Source organism: Perna viridis, chromosome 5 (assembly GCF_037379345.1).
Source record: "Perna viridis isolate PV_CMFRI_1.1 ecotype Kerala chromosome 5, ASM3737934v1, whole genome shotgun sequence".
Lineage (NCBI taxonomy): Eukaryota > Metazoa > Mollusca > Bivalvia > Mytilida > Mytilidae > Perna > Perna viridis.
This window is the reverse complement of record NC_142449.1, coordinates 36911090-36931816: the sequence shown is the minus strand read 5'-3', so window position 1 is coordinate 36931816 and position 20727 is coordinate 36911090. Positions and strand designations below refer to the sequence as shown.

The 20727-nt window shown below is 33.7% G+C and overlaps 1 protein-coding gene and 1 pseudogene across 1 annotated transcript in view; both read right to left on the bottom strand.

Annotated features, from left to right (window-relative positions):
* Positions 1-1830: 1830 nt before the first annotated feature.
* The window catches only part of LOC148617305 (uncharacterized), a 38197-nt gene continuing 19300 nt past the window's right edge, over positions 1831-20727 (bottom strand). Inside the window, exon 4 of the transcript XR_015922470.1 lies at positions 1831-5089. The gene's annotated coding sequence lies outside the window, so the exon portion shown is untranslated. The remainder of the gene's footprint in view (positions 5090-20727) is intronic.
* On the bottom strand, positions 10019-12636 carry LOC148617306 (uncharacterized; annotated as a pseudogene).

Sequence of the window (20727 nt, the reverse complement as noted above, 5' to 3'; positions counted from 1 at the left end):
ACAAGATTGAAGTCATCACTATAGAAATTTTATGGATCGTCATCATTAACTCGTGGATCGTTACGGTGTAACCATCTGCATCATGAAAACTGATTTGTTCAACGTGTCATAGGTTTCCTTTCCTCTTTCATCTACACCGGACTTGACTTTTTATCAACGGGTGTTCCTAGATCAGCAGAGGACGATTACACCTGGTGCAAGCTACCAGTTTTTAGTGGAGTCCGAGTTGCTCATTTACTTTTGTTACTTGTATGTATTATTTTAGTTACTTTATGTTGTTTGTTGTGTATGTCTGTTTCCCATGTCTGGTCTTTGCCACTGGACTACATTCTTTAAATTTCCGCTAGAATCTTGGTTTCTTAATTACTCTTCGAAGCGAATTTCGGTTATTTAAGATGTGCAATACAATGTTCTTAAAAATATACATTATATCTGCGCTTCTTGTTATATATATTAATAAGTCAGGACCATTGCCGTACCAGCTGCTCCGATGGTGCAGGATCTATTTTGTTTGATTTATTTTGGACTTGACTTGATATTAAAACGGATTTTGTTGTTATCCTTATCATAGAAAACAAGAATACCACATCAGTTTATACTTACAGTTTTACATAATCACAATAAAACATGTCAATGTGGAGGTTTGTAAAGTGTGCTGAGCTGCATTTATATAATCTTATTGATTATTGGCATCATCTTAGTTCTGATTAAGTGATTCAATTTTGACCCTATTATAAAATGCTTTTGTAAACTTAGTTGATCCTATCGTTTGTGTTTAAAGCCGCATATGCTATGTATCAATGAATAATGACAATAATGATAATAAAACTTCTATCTGAATAATTCGCGTCTTACTGTCTTTGAAACTTTCTTTACAGAAGGACTCACAAGATGCATAATAATATAAACGAACATATGTACATTATATAAAACTGAGTAGGAATGAAATATCCCTTGGGGAACTACCATTTGATTTTAACAGGGTGCAGGATTGATATGTTCAAGAAATTAAAAACAAGGACAGCCATAAAAAAATGAATAAAAGTGCTGTTAGTACTGAAGGTTTTTGATTCTATTGAAAATTTAAGTATGAACAAATTTTCAAAGATTACATGATGTAAAATAAAACTGTTATCATACGTTTGTGCTACCCATGCGCTTTTAGAACAATTTTGCCCAATATACAGAAACAGAATGTCAATCTTTGCTACTGATTTCTGAAGTATGAACTGTAAGCACTAATTAAACTGTATCCAACTTCATTTTTTGTTCCATTTCACTTTTTTCCCAAATTTTTAAACCTATCCAAAAGTTGATTTGCATTAACTTTCAAAAACTATTTTAAATGCAATTATCCTACACCGTCATTATACTCAAATAAAACCAATTTCAGCTTAAATAAAGTTTTGATAACTAGACACTTTTTATTTTTTATTTCATTTTTTCCTAAATGCAGTTTTGTTACTAAAAATCTTTTAAGGCCGAAAGAAGGAGTCCCTCAAATCTTCATTTGGTTTATATTTTCGTGTAGAGTTCAGAAATAGTAGGAAAGCTCCAAACATGAACCGGTGACAAGTATTTTGATCCTGAAGTATCAATAATCCAATTAGGCAGGATCTATCATTGCCTAGTATTTTTGTTCATATTAAAAAAAAACGCCGAAGAAAAAAGGCAGGACCTAAATTTTCTCAAAATCAAAGGGCAGGATAGAAAATTTTATCTTATCCCCACCCATAAAATTCAAATGGTTGCTCCCTTAAATATCGACATCATAATTTTACAAAATTTAAAAAAAAAAACAAAAACAAAAACAAACAAACACGAATGAATGTATTTTCACCAATTAATAATTTAGTAAAACTAACTACATTTGTAATTTTACATAACTCTTTTTTTTAACTTTCATGTAAAGATTATTTTTTTCGGTATCCCCTATTCGCAGCTCCATATAATAGTATGGCTGTAACGGTTAAATAATTGTATTAAAATATCTATTGGCAAGCAAAACAAATTCTTGCTTTGTGCAAAATGTAAAACAAGCTGAACAAATGTGTGTAAAGAGTACAATTTTCTAGAAAATATTGTACTAAGATATTGGAATACAGCAATAACAGATACTTGTTCATGATTGCACATAAAATTAAGGTTTTCAGCCTACCTGCTCTTGGAAATTATAACAGTATTTGTTTTGGCAATATAAACTTTAAGTTTCAATGTTTGACAATGTAAATACATTGCATTAAAGGCAGACTATATTCAGCATAAATGACAGTGTCATATGCATATAAACAAATATATTATATTTCCGTGGTTTATTTCGATTCAAATAGGACTAGTTTCTTCATATTGGTGAATAGACATGTGGCATGTTACATACGTCACTGTTATCATTACAAGCATGTGAGATAATTGAAAAATAGAAAATAGCAGAGGTGACAGGTTTTCACCTTTCCGCACCCCAATTTTTATGCAAAAAAGTCTGAACAATTAGAGCCATCTCTTAAACATGACTGCAGTTTTTTTAGAAAATGTGTACAACAATCACCAATTTACTATCAATTCCATTAAGTAATAGGTTCTACCAAACTAAAACTCTGTTCATGGAGTCAAAAGCTTTGTGATAATCGACAAAGGCGCAAATTATTATTATTTTTTTAAATAATGAAATCAATAAAACCTTTCAAATTAAAGGTATGGTAACAGTGTCATATTCTTTTCTAAAGCCTGCTTGTTCTTCATATAGCAAACCTAAAATTTCTAACTTATTAAACACTCTATTATACAATATATAAGTAAACAATTTACCTAAGTAACTTAGTATTGAATTCTATATAGAATGCACAGTAGATTTTTAAAATTAAGGGAGATAACTCTGTAAATGGCGCTCAAATACAATAGAATCTACTGGAGTTTCAATGTGGATTATCTTCTAAGAGCAGGAGGATTTGAATGAATAATTACAAATTCCATAGTATAGACCCATAAAACAACTTAATTACAAAAATAAAAATATGTAGCCTTTTTTGGGGTGTATCGCATTTTTCAGATTTTGTATGATTCTTACAAAGACAGCTACTTAACAGCATCCATATCTTTTGAACATTTGGACTTCTGGAAAGGCTCTTCCAATTCCATCACAATGAAGAACGGGAATGCAGATGAAGCTCAACAAATCTATCACACACTGCATTGCAGAACTGATTTCATTGCTGACCAGTTTTTCTATAGTAACCCACGGTGCTCCCATAAAAGCATGCTGGATGATAACATCGCCAGTTCTGTTTTTTTAACGAGCAAAGAACTTAATTGGATTTACAACTTTGATTTCTTTGCCGTCTTTTATGGCACGCTTTGCCAAAATTTTCAAAGATACGGTGACCCACCAACGCCGTACCTAAGAATTCCCGCCCCAATTGCAATACACTCGATGTCATAAAGTGATAGAATCCATTCGTTGTTTTCATTAATGTAAGGTTCTGTTCTATCATAATGATCACTTTAGTTAGTTTCAATTAAGAATATATATACGAAGCTATTTAGTTCCTCCAATTGATTTTTTGTTACGCATATGGCAGGTAAGCTAATGGAGTGTCTGACAGCTCATACAGAGATATTGTGGTCCGGTCTGCCCTTCCTTCGATAGCCAAGTCTGAAGCTTTCTTGACTGCGATATCTCTTGCTTCAAGAACTGCCTTATCGATTAAGTTCTTATTTTCTCCCGGACATCTTCTTCAGATTCGGTTTGAGATGTTGCAGTCTCTGTTAAAACACGACGATCAATGTCTGCTGAATTTATATTTTCTTAAAGGCCTACTACTTGTTTAACAACTTCCAGATATTTGACTCAGTGCAGCACCAACTGCATTCGCAACTTATAAAAATCAGGATATGTCAGTTGAGAAGCTTCGCAGGATCAAGAAGTATCCTGAAGTGGTTTAGATGACAATTTGACATAATCAATGGCTGTTTCTAACATAGACTTTATTTTTTTGTTACCAATTAAAATTTAATCCGATGACAAACCATCTACATTATTCTTATTACCGAGTTAGGTATTTCCAGCGGCAACAGCCAGATCCGTAGCCGTCAGTAATTCCAGCTTACATGATTCATTTCTTTCCTAAAAGCTCCCTTGCCAATGTTATATCCTGCACTTCGTGGACTTATCTGAAAGTTTAAACCATTGCGACTTACATAGGATCCCTCGCCGAGTCCTATGCTGTAGACATCGGGTATCCGGAACTTTGTTCTTAATCCTACAATTTTTACTTTTACTTCCGTAGATGTATCTCTTGGAAAACCCTTCCTCAAAATGCCAACGTCAGTGATTGTTCCACCGATGTCAACCACGACTGCACCTTTCACGCCGGATAAAAATGTAGCCTCTTTTATGCTATTTATAGGCCCTGAAGCAAATGCGCAGACAGAATGTTCAAGGGCATAATCAGTTATTTTTGTGTCATTTTGTGTCAGAAATAACGGGTAGCTTAGATTCATGTTATTCATAACGGCTTTGCATCCAGAAACAGTCATATGGCAAAGAGGTTTTAGAGTTTCGTTCAATGTAGAAGCGTTTTCTCGTTCCATTAGTTCTGCTAGACCTATTTCATGAGAAAGACTTACACTCGCTTTTGGGTATGTTTTGTTTATTATCGATTTAATAAAAACTTCTTGTTCGTTACGTAATGGAGAAAATATTCGTCAATCAACAAAGTTAAATATTCCTTTTCTAATGGACACTCCAACTACCTCTAATAGTTCATCTTCATTGACTTCATTTCACTACATTTCACGTCAACATTGTAACCCCTCTCGAATCACTCCCTCACAGTCGGATAACCGACAGTTTGGTCAGAACAAAATGTCGTCTCAATGTTAACAGCTCGTATAACGATGGTCTTCCCCCTCTCACGTTTTTCGATGTTCTGGGAAATGGCATATATGACCCCAGAGGCGACATCAGCCGAAGTCAAAGCTATGGCAAATGCAGGGATAGTTGGTTTGTCACAGTTAATTTGTAAAATCACAGCATCGGCATTGGTTTCTCCTACATCTACCCCTGCTTCAATCCTGTCATTTATGGTTGACACTGGAAAAGTAAATAAAAGTAGATTACTTCTTTAAAACTATGTTCCGTTTCAGAGTAAAAATGCTGTTAAACCTCTTTATTTATTTGGTTTTTTTTTTCGTTAAGCGTTTAAATGTATGTGTCTGGTTGAACGAATTTTAGGTAATCAAATGTAATGTTACATGAAAGTACGCGTACATTGATGCATGTATAAGACAATATATCATGGTTTCCAGTTCGCTGTTAACCTACATTTATGTTTTTTTTACAGATGCTGAATTAATATTTCCAATTTAATCAAAAGGTGACTTATTGTGAGTCATTCAACCGCAATTCAGGAATATTGTTACAGTTACATGTATATTCAAGTAATAAGGGAAATAAATTAATAGACATGTTCATCCCTCCGTTGAAATGCAAATATATTGAAATATAGACGCATGTATGATGCCTCTTTAAGAACAAAGCGCGTAAAATTGTTTATTTTATTTTGTTTTCTTTCACCAAGATAAAGGGGTATATCAGTCATTTATTACTTTGTAAAAAGGAAATTAGGCCTTTTTTGGTGAAGAGGTGTTGCTGTAGCGCTGGTTAAAGGCTACGCTCTTTCTACTTAGGTTCCCTTTGTTTGTCATTTATCATTGTTTGGTTTTTTTTTTATTTCGGAATTCAATACACTTTTATGATGAATTGTGCGAGGTGCTAATCCGTATTATGTGATACTCTTCGAAACGTTGTGAGTCCGCCCGTCCTTCTGTCAGTCCCCAGACGATTTCCGGATGATAACCTGAGAACGAACCTATTATATTTCATTCTGGAAACTTTGCAGTTATTTAGTATCATAAAACACAGGTTAAGTTAAATAATCAGGAAAACCTGAAGTGAAGTTTTCGAGTTTTTAACATTTTGTCATTCCCTTTTCTTTCACAATAACTTGTTGGGGTATCACACACTATTATACTTCATGTCAATTTGCTGAATTTTGCTTGGTTCAATACGAGGGTAATATTCTGCTTTATCACATGTCTCAGAGGGTGATAATTGTTTTTCTATTACCCTCTCGTGACAAACTAAACTGGTTTCGGTAAAATAGGTACAAGTTTAATCTTAATCATCAAATTAATGAAATAGCTAACGGGATTACAATAATTATTTAGCACCATAAGAAACACAATCGATCATTTTGTCCATTGTTCGCAAAAATGTCCAAAATGCTGATTATATATGACGGTTAACCCCTAAAGCTCAGTCTCTGAACTTGAATATGTGCTATCTAGACATCAGATTTCTTTGTTTTGATCTGTTTTCTGTGTTGAAAGGTCTCAACCGCCTAGCTCGAATCCTATAGTGACAGCTACAACGCGCCTTAGATTCCTCACTAATCCTAAGCTCTGATGTCAATCGCATAACTTCATGCTGAGTTTGGACATGAATTAGCAAGTATAAACACAGCAACTATTATGTTAAGTTTCTAATATTTGAGGCATAAAAAGACGAAGTGAATTTCCAAACAAATTTCGGTAATTAAAGATCGAAAAGCGAAAAATTAAACGCATACAACTGAAATGAATAATACCAGGATAGTAAAAATATAAATTATACTTGTACTCCCTGTCATTTATAACATTGAATCATAATGCAGACCTAAGAAACAATAACACCTCGCCAGTTTATATTTATAGTTATGCATAGTCACAATAAAAATGTCAGTGTGGAGGTTGATAAAGTGCGCTGAGCTGCATTCATAAAATCTTTTTGATTATTGGCATCATCTTAGTTCTGATTACGTGATTCAATTTATATATTATAAAATTCTTTGATAAACTTAGTTGATAAAATCCCTATTGTTTGTGCTAAAAGCCGCATATGACACGTATCAATGAATAATAGTAAAAAAAAACTTCTATCTTAATAATTCGCGTCTAATTGTATTAGATAATTATTTTACTGAATGACTCACAAGAGGCGTGATAGTATAAACGAGCATATGTACATTATACAACGCTGAGTAGGAATGTAAATATCACTTGGGGAATTACCATTTGATTTTATTGGGGGCTAGGACTAAATTTGAAATAAAAAGGCAGAATTGAAATTTTCAAGAAATAAAAAAGCCAGAACAGGACAGAAGAAAAAAATAAAAGTTGTGTTAGCACAAGAGATTTTTGATGCTACAGAAAATTGAAGCAAGAATAAAATTTCAAAAATTACATGATATAAAATAAAACTGTTATCATACATTTATGCTACCCATGCTTTTAGAACAATTTTCCCCAATATGCAGAAACAGAATATTAATCTTTACTACTGATTTCTGAAGAATAAACTGTAATTACTAGTTAGACAGTATCCAACTTCATTTTTTTTTGGTTCCATTTCAACATTTTCCTAATTTTTTAAACTTGTCTAAAAGTTGATTGGCATTAACATTAAAAAATATTTTAATTGCAATTATCCTACACTGCCATTATACTCAAATAAAACCAATTTCAGCTTAAGTAAATAATTGCCTTGATGAACATAAGACTTTCAAAAACCAAACACTTTTCATCAATTTTAATTTTTCCTAAATGCAATTTAAATACTATAAATCCTTCAAGGCCGAGTGGTCTAGGGCCTTGGACTTCGTGCAGGCGGTGTTGCCATAGATGTCACAGCGGTACGAGTTCGAGTCCCGCGGAGGGGATGACAAAAATTTGCTTCGCAAATTTGACAGTTCTAACATCGTTGGGAATTTTTCAGACCTTTCTTTAAGTTTACGTTATCTTCCCTGTATCAATTTGATCCGATGGAGCAGTGTAGTGAATAGAGTCGTCACATTCTGAGACGTGATATATATATATATATGCACACAAGATGCATCTTAAATCCAACGGTTGTACAGTGAATTTAACAAAACAGACATGGGTACTCCATAACAAGTTGTCCATATGCAAAGTAATTTGCTTTTTTATACTTTTTCAACTTTCTGTACAGATAGAATTTTAAGTCATATTTTCGTGGCCCCTGTTCGCAGCTGCATACACTAGTTTGGATGCAACCATAGCAGCAAACAATTATATAAAAAAAATATCTATTGACAAGCAATGATTCTTTGCGCAGAATATAAAACATCTTTTCAAGCTAGATGAACAAAGGTGAAAAATACATTTTTTCTAGACAATATTGTACTAAGATATCCGAATTCAACAATACCAGATAAATGTACATAAAATATGGGTTTTCAGCCTGCCTGCTCTTGGAAATTATAACAATAGATGTCTTGGCAGTAAATACTTTAAGTTTCAATCTTTGACAATATAAAACATAGCACTTAAGACAGACTGTATTCAACAATCACAAGTTTACCATCAATTCAATAACGTAATAGCTTCTACCATAATCAAAATCATAGAATCAAAAGCTTTGCGATAATCGACAAAGGCACGAAATATTTTGTTCTAAATCTATACAAATCAATAAGACATTTCAATTAAAGATATGGTAAACAGTGCCATATCCTTTTCTAAAACCTGCTTGCTCTTCACATATCAAACTAACGCTTTGTAAATAAGCAGTTTGTTATACAATAAAAAGTTACAAAGTAAACAATTTACTATAGCAACTTAGTATTGAATCCCCCGATATTTGTCAATATTTGTAGGATCACCTTTCTTTTTTTGTGAAATGGACAGAAAAAATCCTTTGACCATCAGTATGGTATAATACCACTTTCCAATACAAAATCAGACAATTTTACAAATACAGGTATAAGACTACCAGTCGCTTATCATATCATCGCTACATGCCTGGCTATTTTTCAAAGATTTGATAGCATGAACAAAATTCTGTTCAGATAACAATGTGGAAAAAAATTTAACAGTATCCATATCCCTTGAACAGTTGAAACTTTCTGAGTAGTATTTAGTTTTTATATCACAACTCATAAAGTTATGTCAGAGTTTTTTGTATCGCGCTAGACTTCTTACAATTTGGTTTCTGGAACAGGGTTATATTGCTACAAGATTGAAGTCATCACTACAGAAGTTTTATGATCGCCATCATGAACTCGTTGATCGTTATGGTGTACCCATCGGCACCATGAAAACTGCTTGTTCATCGTGTCATAGTTTTCCTTTCCTCTTTCGTCTACTCCGGACTTTACTTTCTATGAGCAACTCGGCGGGTGTTTCTAGAACAGCAGAGGACGCTTACCATACCGGTACACCTGGTCCATGCTTCCAGTTTTCAGTGGAGTCCGAGTTCCTCATTTACTTTTGTTACTTTGTTTGTATTATTTTAGTTAATTTATGTTATTTTTTGTGTATGTCTGTTTTCCATGTCTGGTCTTTGTCCCTGAATTACATTCTGTTGATTTCCGCTAGAACCTTGTTTCCCTTGATTATTCTTTTACCTATATAACAACATTTATTTAGCAATTGGATAAGTGGTTCCGATACTACGTAGTTTGCTAATTATTGCTTTTGATGAACATTAAATTGCTTTTAATAATACTTATAATTAATTGATGAACGAATTCAATAACAGTACATATTTTTTTGTGTTTTACATAATACTCACTATTAAAATGCAGTATCTTCATGTAATTCCTGCCACACAGCCCCTTAAATTTATCGCAAAAAAAAAAAGAAAAACAGGAAAGAATTCACATGCCATAAAGGGTGTTATTATTATAATTTTGCATTCGTGGTACATGGGAATTTTTGTATCGGAAATTGATTTGAAGAGTTTGATTGTCAGATATTTGAAATGCATTTTGTGATTTTTAAACTTCTGATCAAAATTGCATTTTTTAAGTATTTTTTTTGTTCATCTTACAAAAGGAGTCAATTAGTCTATTTGCAATGAGCATGAACAATATTACGTTTTCCTAATACGGCTTTCAATCTGTGCGTATATAATACCTACACATATTTATGACATTATGGAAGTCATGTTCTCGTAGTCTCCTTAAGATTCATATTGGACTGTATATCCAAATGACTGTGGTCCAACTATCCGCAGTACTGTCGGTGTTTTCATTATATCCGGTATAGAAAGAGCTATGACAGATACTTTCAGACCGTATCTTACCATTTCTGTGGTAATTGGTTCGGCGGTATCATTGTCCACAATGAAAATCAAATCTGGGGTGCAACATAAAATCTCACGTTTTTCTCCTGTTACGGAGTCGATTCTTTTTGCAAGAAGATTTTCACTGAAATTCAACAGCGATTAACTGATTAATGCATTGGTCTAATCCAGTCACATGAACATATCCTCTGTCAAAAACTCCTGTTGTTTCTCTCCTCACATCAACGATTTTACCAGAAATTAATCTACCTTCTCGTATCACAACTAGTTCAACTGGGTGGACTTTTCTTTTCGGGAAGTCATTACGGCGGCTTCAAGATTCCGTGCTCTGCTTATGGAGAACAGAACAGTTTTATTTAGAACATCATCATCACGTGAAAGCACGGGAAGCATTACTGCACCACTGCATCCCATTTCTACTACAAATTTCCGAAAGAAACTCTTCAAATCTGTCGCTGAATTAGCAAATAGCGCAACAGCTCGCCTGCTTTTGTCGTCTGCTAAGACTGCTGGATACGGTCTGGCGTCAAAAATAAGTGGCCCAAACATTTGGAGTTCTGGAAAAGCTTTTCCCATCCCATCACAATCAAGAACGGGAAGTCCATACGAACCCCCGACCAGAAGAGGCTCAATAGCTTTTAATCTCGGCACTCATTACTGCAGAAACCATCTGTTGGTTACCAAGATTCTCTTGCAACTCTATCTGGTAGTCATTAATAAATGAAATTTCATTTTCTTCTTCAACATTGATACCTTCTCTGTTCCTAAGTTCTCCGTTTTGATACTGACCAACCGAGAACAAATCTATCATATACTGCATTGCAGAACTGATTTTATTGCTGACCAGTTTTCCTATAGTAACTAATGGTGCTCCCATAAAAGCAGGCTGGATGATAACATCGTCAGTCCTGTTTCCACGAGCAAAGAACCTAATCGGATTTACAACTTTGATTTCTTTGCCGTCTTTTATGGCACGCTTTACCAATAATTCTCCAAGATGCGGTGACCCACCACCACCGTACCCAAGAATTCCGGCCCCAATTGCAATACACCCAATGTCATAAAGTGAAAGAAACCATTCGTTGTTTTCGTTAATGCAAGGTTCTGTCCTATCAAAATGATCACTGTAGGTAGTTGGTTCTTCCAATTAAGAATATTCGAAGCTATTTGGATCTTCAAGCTGTCAATATTCGAAGCTGTTTGGTTCTTCCAACTGTGAATATATGAAGGCATATGAGTCTTCAATGATGGCAGCAGTTGACGCTGACAAATTTAAGTCACTTATGAATTTACATTGAATTCGTGTTGCGTCCCCAGGTACGTAAGCTAATGGAGTATATGACAGCTCAAATAGAGATATTGAGGTATGGTCTGCTCCTCCTTCGATAGCCAAGTCTGTACCTTACTTGGCTGCAATATATTTTTCTTCAAGCCTTATCGATTAAGTTTTTTCTTATTTTCTGTCGGACTTCTTCTTCAGATTCGGTTTGAGATGTTGCAGTCTCTGTCAAAACACGAAGATCAATGTCTGCTGCATTTATATTTTTTGAAAGGCTTACTTCTTGTTCAACAGCTCCAGATATTTGACGTCAGTAACTTCTGCCTACCTGATTCAGTTCTTTCCTGAAATGTAAAAGCTTCTTTGTCAATGTTACATCCTGCACTTCGTGGGCCTGTCTGAACGTTTAAACGATTGCAATTTACATAGGATCCCCCACCGAGTCCTATACTGTGGACATCGGGTATGCGGAAATTTATTCATACTCCTCCAATTTTTACTTCTGTAGATTCTTGTCTTGGAATACACTTCCTGAAAATTCCAACGTCAGTGGTTGTTCCACCGATGTCAACCACGACTGCATCTTTCACGCCGGATAAAAATGCAGCCCTTCTCATGCTATTTGTTGGTCCCGAACCAAAAGTGCAGATAGGATGATCAAGAAATATAATCTTCTCCAACAACAGTGTCGTCATTTTGTGTCAGAAATAAAGGGCAGCTTAGGTTCATGTTACTCATAACGGCTTTGAATCCAGCAACCGTGTTTTGACAAAGAGGTTTGAGAATTTTGTTCAATATACAAGCGTTTGCGCTTTGAATTAGTCTACTTGACCTATTGCGTAAGAAAGACTTACACTCGCTTTTGGGTATGACTTGTTTATTATCGTTTTAACAAAAACTTCTTGTTCAAAGTTAAATATCCTTTTTTTGATGGACACTCCAACTATCTCTAATATTTCATCTTCATTTACTGATGATATTTCACTACCGTCAACATTGTAATTCCCATTGACAAAATAGTTTCCACCATCAATACATATAGCTAGGTCTTCGAGAAAATCGGCGAATGGGGTACTCCTCTCAAAGCACTCCCACACAGTCGGATAACCACCACTTTTGTCAGACCCTTTCTTTGAACAACAGTGTTAACAGAATGCTTTGTCACAATGTTTACAGCTCGTACAGTGATGGTCTTTCCCCTCTCACGTTTTTCCATGGCCTGTATAGTTGTTTCCTCAATCTGATTTTAAAACGCGGTGTAATATATATATATATATATATATATATATATATATATATATATATATATATATACAACGTCTCAGAATGTGACGACTCTATATGCTACACTGCTCCATCGGATCAAATTGATACAGGGAAGATAACGTAAACTTATAGAAGGGTCGGAAAAATTCCCAACGATGTCAGAACTGTCAAATTTGCCAAGCAAATTTTTGGTCGTTCCCTCCGCGGGACTCGAACTCGTACCGCTGGGACATCTATGGCAACACCATATATATGTATACGTGCCAAGTCTTTTATGGAGATTTAATCACCATCTTGTGAAGAAATTTCTTTGCGGTCGTATAAAAATTGAAATGTTGAGGAAACAACACTGTTGCATGTATATTCAAGTAATGCAAATAGTTTGAAATATAGATGTATGTATGATGCCTCTTTAAGAACAAAGCGCGTAATCAAAGTGGTATACCAGTCATTTATTACTTTGTAAAAAGGAAATTAGGCTTTTTTGGTGAAGAGGTGTTGCTGTAGTGCTGGTTAAAGGCTATGCTCTTTCTACTTAGGTTCTCTTTGTCATTCATCATTGTTTTTCTTTTTTTCGGAAATCTATATACTGCTATGATGAATTGTGCGAGGTGTTAATCCGTATTATGTGATACCCTCCGAAAAGTGTGTCCGTCCATCTGCCAGTCCCTGACGGTTCCAGATGATAACTTGAGAACAGACCTATGATATTTTTTGGAAACTTTGCAGTTGTTTAGTATCATAAAACATAGGTTAGGGTAAATAATCAGGAAAACCTGAAGTGAAGTTTTCGAGTTTTTAACATTTTGTCATTCCCCTTTCTTCCACAATAACTAGGTGGGGTATCACATATTATTATACTTCATGTGAATTTGCAGAATTTTGATTGGTTCAATACGATATATTTTTCTCTATCACATGTCTCAGACGGTGATAATTTTTTGTTTTGGCTATCACCCTCTCGTGAAGAGCTAAACTGGTTTCGGTAAAAATAGGTACAAGTTCAATCTTAGTCAGTTTTGCGTTTGAAGAAATCAATATGCACAACGTGTGTACCAATTACATCAATTAATTGAAATTGAAATTTAGGACACATTTATGGCAACGCATCTTCACAATATCCAGCTCCCTAGATCACTCGGCCAGCTAGGCTATATAAAAATGTCGCTTTTGATGGCCGGGTCATTCCTCCTGGTAGGCTTAATCTAGGGCTGTAACTTAGTACACGATGTATGGTAGTACGGGACAGCCCATCTAGGTGTTATTATGTAGGATAGAGGAGTAAATTAACGATAGATGTCACAATAAATTAAATTGTATTTTGTTACGATGCCAAATTTACTACGAATTTGTACCCAAACATTTATAATTGTTTTGTCAAACTAAAAAGTGAAAGAGGCTGGAATTGCAAAAGATAGTGTTCAAATGAGAATTTATGTCATGGTTGTTCATATTTCCATAGACTGCATGAAGTCTGGACCTTTTTTGTTTTGTTGTTGTTAATTCTGTCTCGTAAACAGTTGGATAAAATAACTACATACAAGAAAAACTTATAACAGTAAAAAATAAAACAAATTCACAAAAAAAAAAACAATACAATACAAAAAGACATCTTATTGACATTTCTGCTTGTGAGCAGGATAAAGGTCCAACAACGATACAGGTCACAAAAGGGGTGTGTTCCACAATTGACGTTTACAGTTTCTTGAAAGAACTTGAATGAAAATAAAACAATTTCATCGAAGAAAATATAAAGAACTATGACAAACATATAAAACTTATTGTTAAGACTTAGTTTGAAAAAGTAAAACGATGGACCATTCAGTATAATAAAATAAATAACATATAGCTTAGAGGGTGATAGAGACTTTATTACCCTTTGAAAATACATTGTCACCCTCAGCTACGTCTCAGGATGACAAAGATTTTCTGGGGGTAACAAACTGCTCTATAACCATCTTAGCTATACGTTTATTATATAATGTTACATTGATGTCATATTATTAATTTACAATAGAAACAATGAAATTGGAAGAGTTCAGATAAAAGAGATTTAAAAAAAAATCAAGTTTAACTTTCAACTGACATTTCTTCCGAAGATGAATAAAAAATTAAGCTAAGCTAATGAATTATGTGGTGTTTTTATAATCAGAGAAATTACCAGGACTTCAAATACGAAGTACCATTTCATTTAGCACGTCCAGACATGCCAGACTCTAGACCAAAAATTAACGATTATCAAACAATTGCTATAGATATTAGTGGATTACAATTTCAAGGGGTTATAGTCATGGCTTTTCCACTACAATAAATAATTAAGTTCATATTTCGTCATCAAATAGCTCACGGGATTACAATATATAAATTAGCACTGTAAGAAACACAATTGATCATTTTGTCCATTGTTCGTAGAAATGTCCAAAATGCTGATTATATATGACGGTTAACCCCTTAAGCTCAGTCCCTGAACTTGAATATGTGCTGTCTAGACTGTTAGGATACTGTTATTTTTAACAATTGTAAGATTGTTTGGCCTGATCTGTTTGACCTTTATTGCTAAATATAGAAATGGCACATTTGTATACATCTTATTTCAATAATAGAATTTTCTAGAATTTGTAAACAAACAAGTATTGTTTATCTGACTCATCAATGATTTATTGTTTTCTAAATTGTTCTAGAACTTTCTTAGTATTTCTAGATTTTTATGATATTTTATATATAAATACTGGACATCTGAAAAGGGAATTAATCTAATTGACTGATGAATGACTGAATGCTGTTTTGTGAGTACATTCATTCTTTAGCACTGGACTTCTGAGGACACCTTTGCAACTTGGACTAAGTGTTTGAAATTATTCTATGCTGGACTAATACTACCTAAATTAACTTCCTGCTATATAACAGAATTCAAAAGTGGACATCAAAAGTTGGACAGATTAGCAAACTATCCAGACTGTATAGTGATAAGTAACTTTTGTAATTATAATTACTGTAAATTGTAACCCATTACTTATTTAGTTTAATTACAATTATTGAAATTGTAATTTGTCTCTTGTTGGGTGAATCTTTCTAAGAGGTCATTTCTGACCTTGACATTTTAGTTGCAACAAGACATCAGATTTCTTTGTCTTGATCGGTTTCCGAAAATAGACTTACCTGTTAGTATGTTAAGCGTTGTGTTTATGTCATTTATTGTAATGGGGAAAGAAACGGTATTTCGAGGTATTTTCCTGATATTTTAAGAGTTATTTACCTCCGACAATGGAGCACGTGAAATGTAATAGAGTAACACACCCATTTTGCGAAGTGGACCAGTCTTTCTATCCTGACTACCCTTGACATGTTTGAGTTTTGTCAAACCGGATGTTGGTCATCTAGCCAGGTGGTATAAAAGGGAAACTCAGCAGCGATTCAGTGTCAGTATGTTGATCAAGCCTCACAAGTTCAATTGTGTCTGCTTGTTTTATATTGTGCTGTGTAAGTAATTCCTTTGGATTTAATAGTGAATTCCATGAGATAAAAGAGAATTATATTTAATTCTAAGATTCGGAATTAAGTGAAACTATCCATTGGATTTATATTGTTGTGTTGTATATATAGTAGTGTCAAAGTGAATGTGTTCATTAGTTTATATTTATGCATTTTGTTCAGTCATTCATGTTGTATTGTGTATGTAGTTTTCCCAGGGGAGGGCATTATTTCTAAGTATTCTTTAAATATGTGCTTAGGAATTTGTGTGATATAAAGGTTCGTTGCTCCATTTGATTGATAGTACCAGGATACTGTAACTGATATTGAAAGTGGCATTGGATAGAGCCGTTGGAAACTTCCAATATATATGGGAATACGATTGATGTGTTTGCTAGATCAAGTTTACAGTTAATCACCTTTATATGTCTAAAGTAAAACAAGGCCCAAGGTGTATAGTTAAAGAAGATATACTTCATTCCTCATCGTGACTAGCAGATAGCATTTGTCACATCTTTTTGTGAACAATAAATTCTATTAGGAATCCGAGTTTAACTTGGTACGGATTCATTGACCGCTCGGGATTACACGTTACACCCGGGTTGAAAGGTCTCAACCGCCTAGCCTGAATCCTTGAATGACAGCCACAACGCGCCTTGGATTCCTCACTAATCCTAAGTTCTGATTTCAACTGCATAACTTCAAGGTCATGGTGGGACGTTTCTTCTTTCAGAAATTGGTGTTCCTCCTTTGTTCGGACACAAATTTCTTAATGGTGTAATTCTTCAGTTGTTTCATCTAACATTGTCTTTAGTCTCTGATTTACTGATTTATAATGTTTGGTCTATGTAGATCGTCTTTTAATTCCGTGTAGGCTTATTTCAGTGCTGCAGTACTTAATTGATGCGATTTCATTATTTTTATTTCCTTCTGTAGGTTTTTGTTATTGGATTTTACTCCTCTTAGGTAGTCCCGGTACACCAAATCCTCTTTAAAACTGTAAGTTCATCATTCTCCACAGATTGAAACGGGAACTCCTTCATTTGTTTCTTTTTTCTATGAACTGTAGATAAATCCCTTTTCGACTTATTATGTTTCTGTCAGATGTATGTTGATCAAGTACTTTTGTAGAAAAGGATGTGCCCTACCGGTGCACCTGGAACGTGTTTAAAATTTTATGGAGGAGTTGGGCTCATACCAATTTGATTTATAATAAACGTATATACCATTGGTAAGCCTAAAAAGTCTGTTAACCCGCAAGTCTAGCAAATGTAAACACAGCAACTATTCTGTTAAGTTTCTATGATTTGAGGCATAAAGAAGACGAAGTGCATTTCCCAACGAATTTCGGTAATGAAAGAACGAAAAGCGAAAAATTAAACGCATTCAACTGAAATGTACAATACCGGGATAGTATAATTATGTATTATACTTGTGCTCCCTGTTATATGTAATAATGAATCATAATGCAGACCTAAAAAATACTAACACCACACCAGTTTATATTTACAGTTTTGCATAGTCAGAATAAAACATGTCAGTGTGCAGGTTGGTAAAGTGTGCCGAGCTGCATTCATAATTTTTTTTGGACTATTGGCATCATCTTAGTTTTTATTAAGTGATCCAAGTTTGACAATATATTATAAAATTCTTTGGTAAACTTGATAACATCCCTATTGTTTGTGTTTAAAGCCGCATATGACATGTATCAATGAATAATAGTGAAAAAAAGGAATTGAAATTTTCAAAATATAAAAAGTCAAAACAGGCCAGAAGAAAAAAATATAAGTGCTGTTAGCACAGGTGATTTTTGATTCTACAGAAAATTGAAGCATGAACAAACTTTCAAAAATCTCATGATATAATATAAAACTGTTATCATACATTTGTGCTACCCATGCTACTAAGAACTATTTTCTCCAATATGTAGAAACAAAATGTCAATCTTTACTACTGATTTCTGAAGAATAAACTGCAATTAGTAGTTAGACAGTATCCAACTTCATTTTTTTTAATTCCATTTCACCTTTTCTCAAAATTTTTAAACCTGTCTAAAAGTTGATTTGTATTAATAAATAAAAACTATTTTAACTGCAATTATCCTTCAATCTCCTTATACTCAAATAAAACCAATTTCAGCTTAAGAAAATAATTGCCTTGATGAACATAAGACTTTCAATAACTAAACACTTTTTATCAATTTTAATTTTCCCTGGATGCAATTTAAATTCTTAAAGTCTTTAAGGCTGAAAGAAGGAGTCCATCAAATCTTCATTTGGACTATATTTTCGAGTAGAATTTAGAAATAGTAGGGAAATTCCAGACATGAACAGGTGACATAAAGTATTTTGGTCCTGAAATATCAATAACCCAAATAGACAGGATGAATTTTTGTCCATATTTTGTTTTGTTTAAATAAAAAAAAAACGCCAGAGAAAAAAGGCAGGACCTAATTTTTCTCAAAATGTTAAGTCAGAATAGAAAATTTGATCCTAGCCTTAGCCCATAAAAATCAAATGGTTGCCCCCTTTAATATCGACATTATAATTTTACAAACAAGAATAAGTGTATCTTTGCTATTCAACAATTCAGTGAAACTAACAACATTTTTAACGTATATAAATCATGTAAAAACTTCTTTCATCTTTGAAAAAGGTATTCAACGAGCATGGCTGTCCGTTATCCAGACTACTATCAGACATGTTTAACTACTGACAGCACGGTAACCGTTACTCACGAAGAATAAGAAGACGACAACGACGATTAACCTCTCGCAAAACTCGCATGGATCAACTTCACATAATACGCAAATGTTGACAGCGATATCCCAACTACCGAATCACTCGCCAATGACAACATCATCAACCACATCAACGACACACGAACTATCACAAAACAAGACAGCGACGAAGATGAACCGAGTATGCCAGAAAAGCCTACTGCATCGACTTGATTATATGATAGACATGACAGAAACATGTCAGAACTACTTTACTTCAAGGCACAAAACGACACAAAAAACTTACTTCGATTGGTTGCCAAACTGAATGATTACGTCACGAGGAAGCAACTGGAGAAAAAAAAACAACGCCAAGCAGACAAACCTCAGAGTGACGTTGCAACATAAATAAGTTTGTCCCGAGAGTGAATCTGTATTTTGCAGTTTACCTGTAGTTCCGTCCCCAAGTCGTTCTGGCCTAAGTCGTTCCGGCCCCAAGTCGATCCGGCCTCATTTTAAAAGTCGTTCCGTCCCCAAAATAAAAATATTTAATTTTACCAATTACTCAATGAATTTAGATAAATTATTTGAGACATTACCGAAGTCGCATATTTTTTATAAAGATTAGTCAACAAATGTGTATTCATAATGTTTCCGTCAAGAACCATAGTCATTCTTTTTGTAATGTTTTATCACATTATTTCATAATTAAGAACATTAATAAAGATTAAGAGAGTAATCAGATGTAGTTACTTATGCACTGCTAATTATAAATGATTTAAATAATAAATTGATGATTAAAGAATGTATCAAAAATTGATTGGCGGTAATAATTTTTTATGATTTAATTGATTGGCGGTAATAATTTTTGATGATTTAATTGATTGACGGTAATAGTTTTTGATGATACATTTTGATTGGATTATGTCTTTGATGGTAAATTTCACTTGTTTTTACAATTAGTTTTTATAAAAGCATACGCCCAAGCTGAGAAGAAAACAACTCACATGTCAGGTCTATATAAATAACAACCGAATCTTAGTTCTTCATTATTTGAAAAAAACGTTATTCATGATGTATCCTTGTGTAGTTTGTACGACAGAAGTAAGACCAAGACAGCATGCCTTGTCGTGTGACTCTTGTTCCAGATGGTAACATCAAAAATTTGGCACAGGTATTACACTAGCAGAGTACCGCAACTGGGGAGATCGCAACTTTATACGCCAAGCCTGCAAAGATGCTGAACCTGAATTAGCAGAGGAAGCCACAGAAGATTCATTTAACATTGAGGTATTTTTAATTTTATTTCTTTAAATTGTCAATATTCAGTAGAAGACGTGATATAAGATTCAAGTGATGGAATTTAAGGGGCTCGCGGTTATACCACTGAGCATTTGACTTTTCATAGTTTTAGGAAATAATTTTTTGTCTTTTATTCTTAAAACTTAAAAAATGGCTTTATCTATCATTATTTTATCAATTAACCACAACTTAGGTATAAATAAGACAATTTTAAATTTCACCGTACTTTTTTCAAGGGAGATAATTTGTATAGAATGTATAGGAAAATTTCAATTTTCCTAAAGGGTAAAAAGTTGTAAAAAATAATTAAATAGAATACATGTACATGTAAGGTATAGTTCCTGTTGTTTATGTTCATATTTGTGAGTACTGTATATTTTCATTTGCATAACATGTTTGTCTTTTTGCACATTTTAAGAAATGTCAATAACATTTAGATTCTGATAAGTTGTTTGTCTTTTATTATATATATATATATATATATATATATATATATATATATATATATATATATATATATATATATATATATATATATAGAAAGGCCTG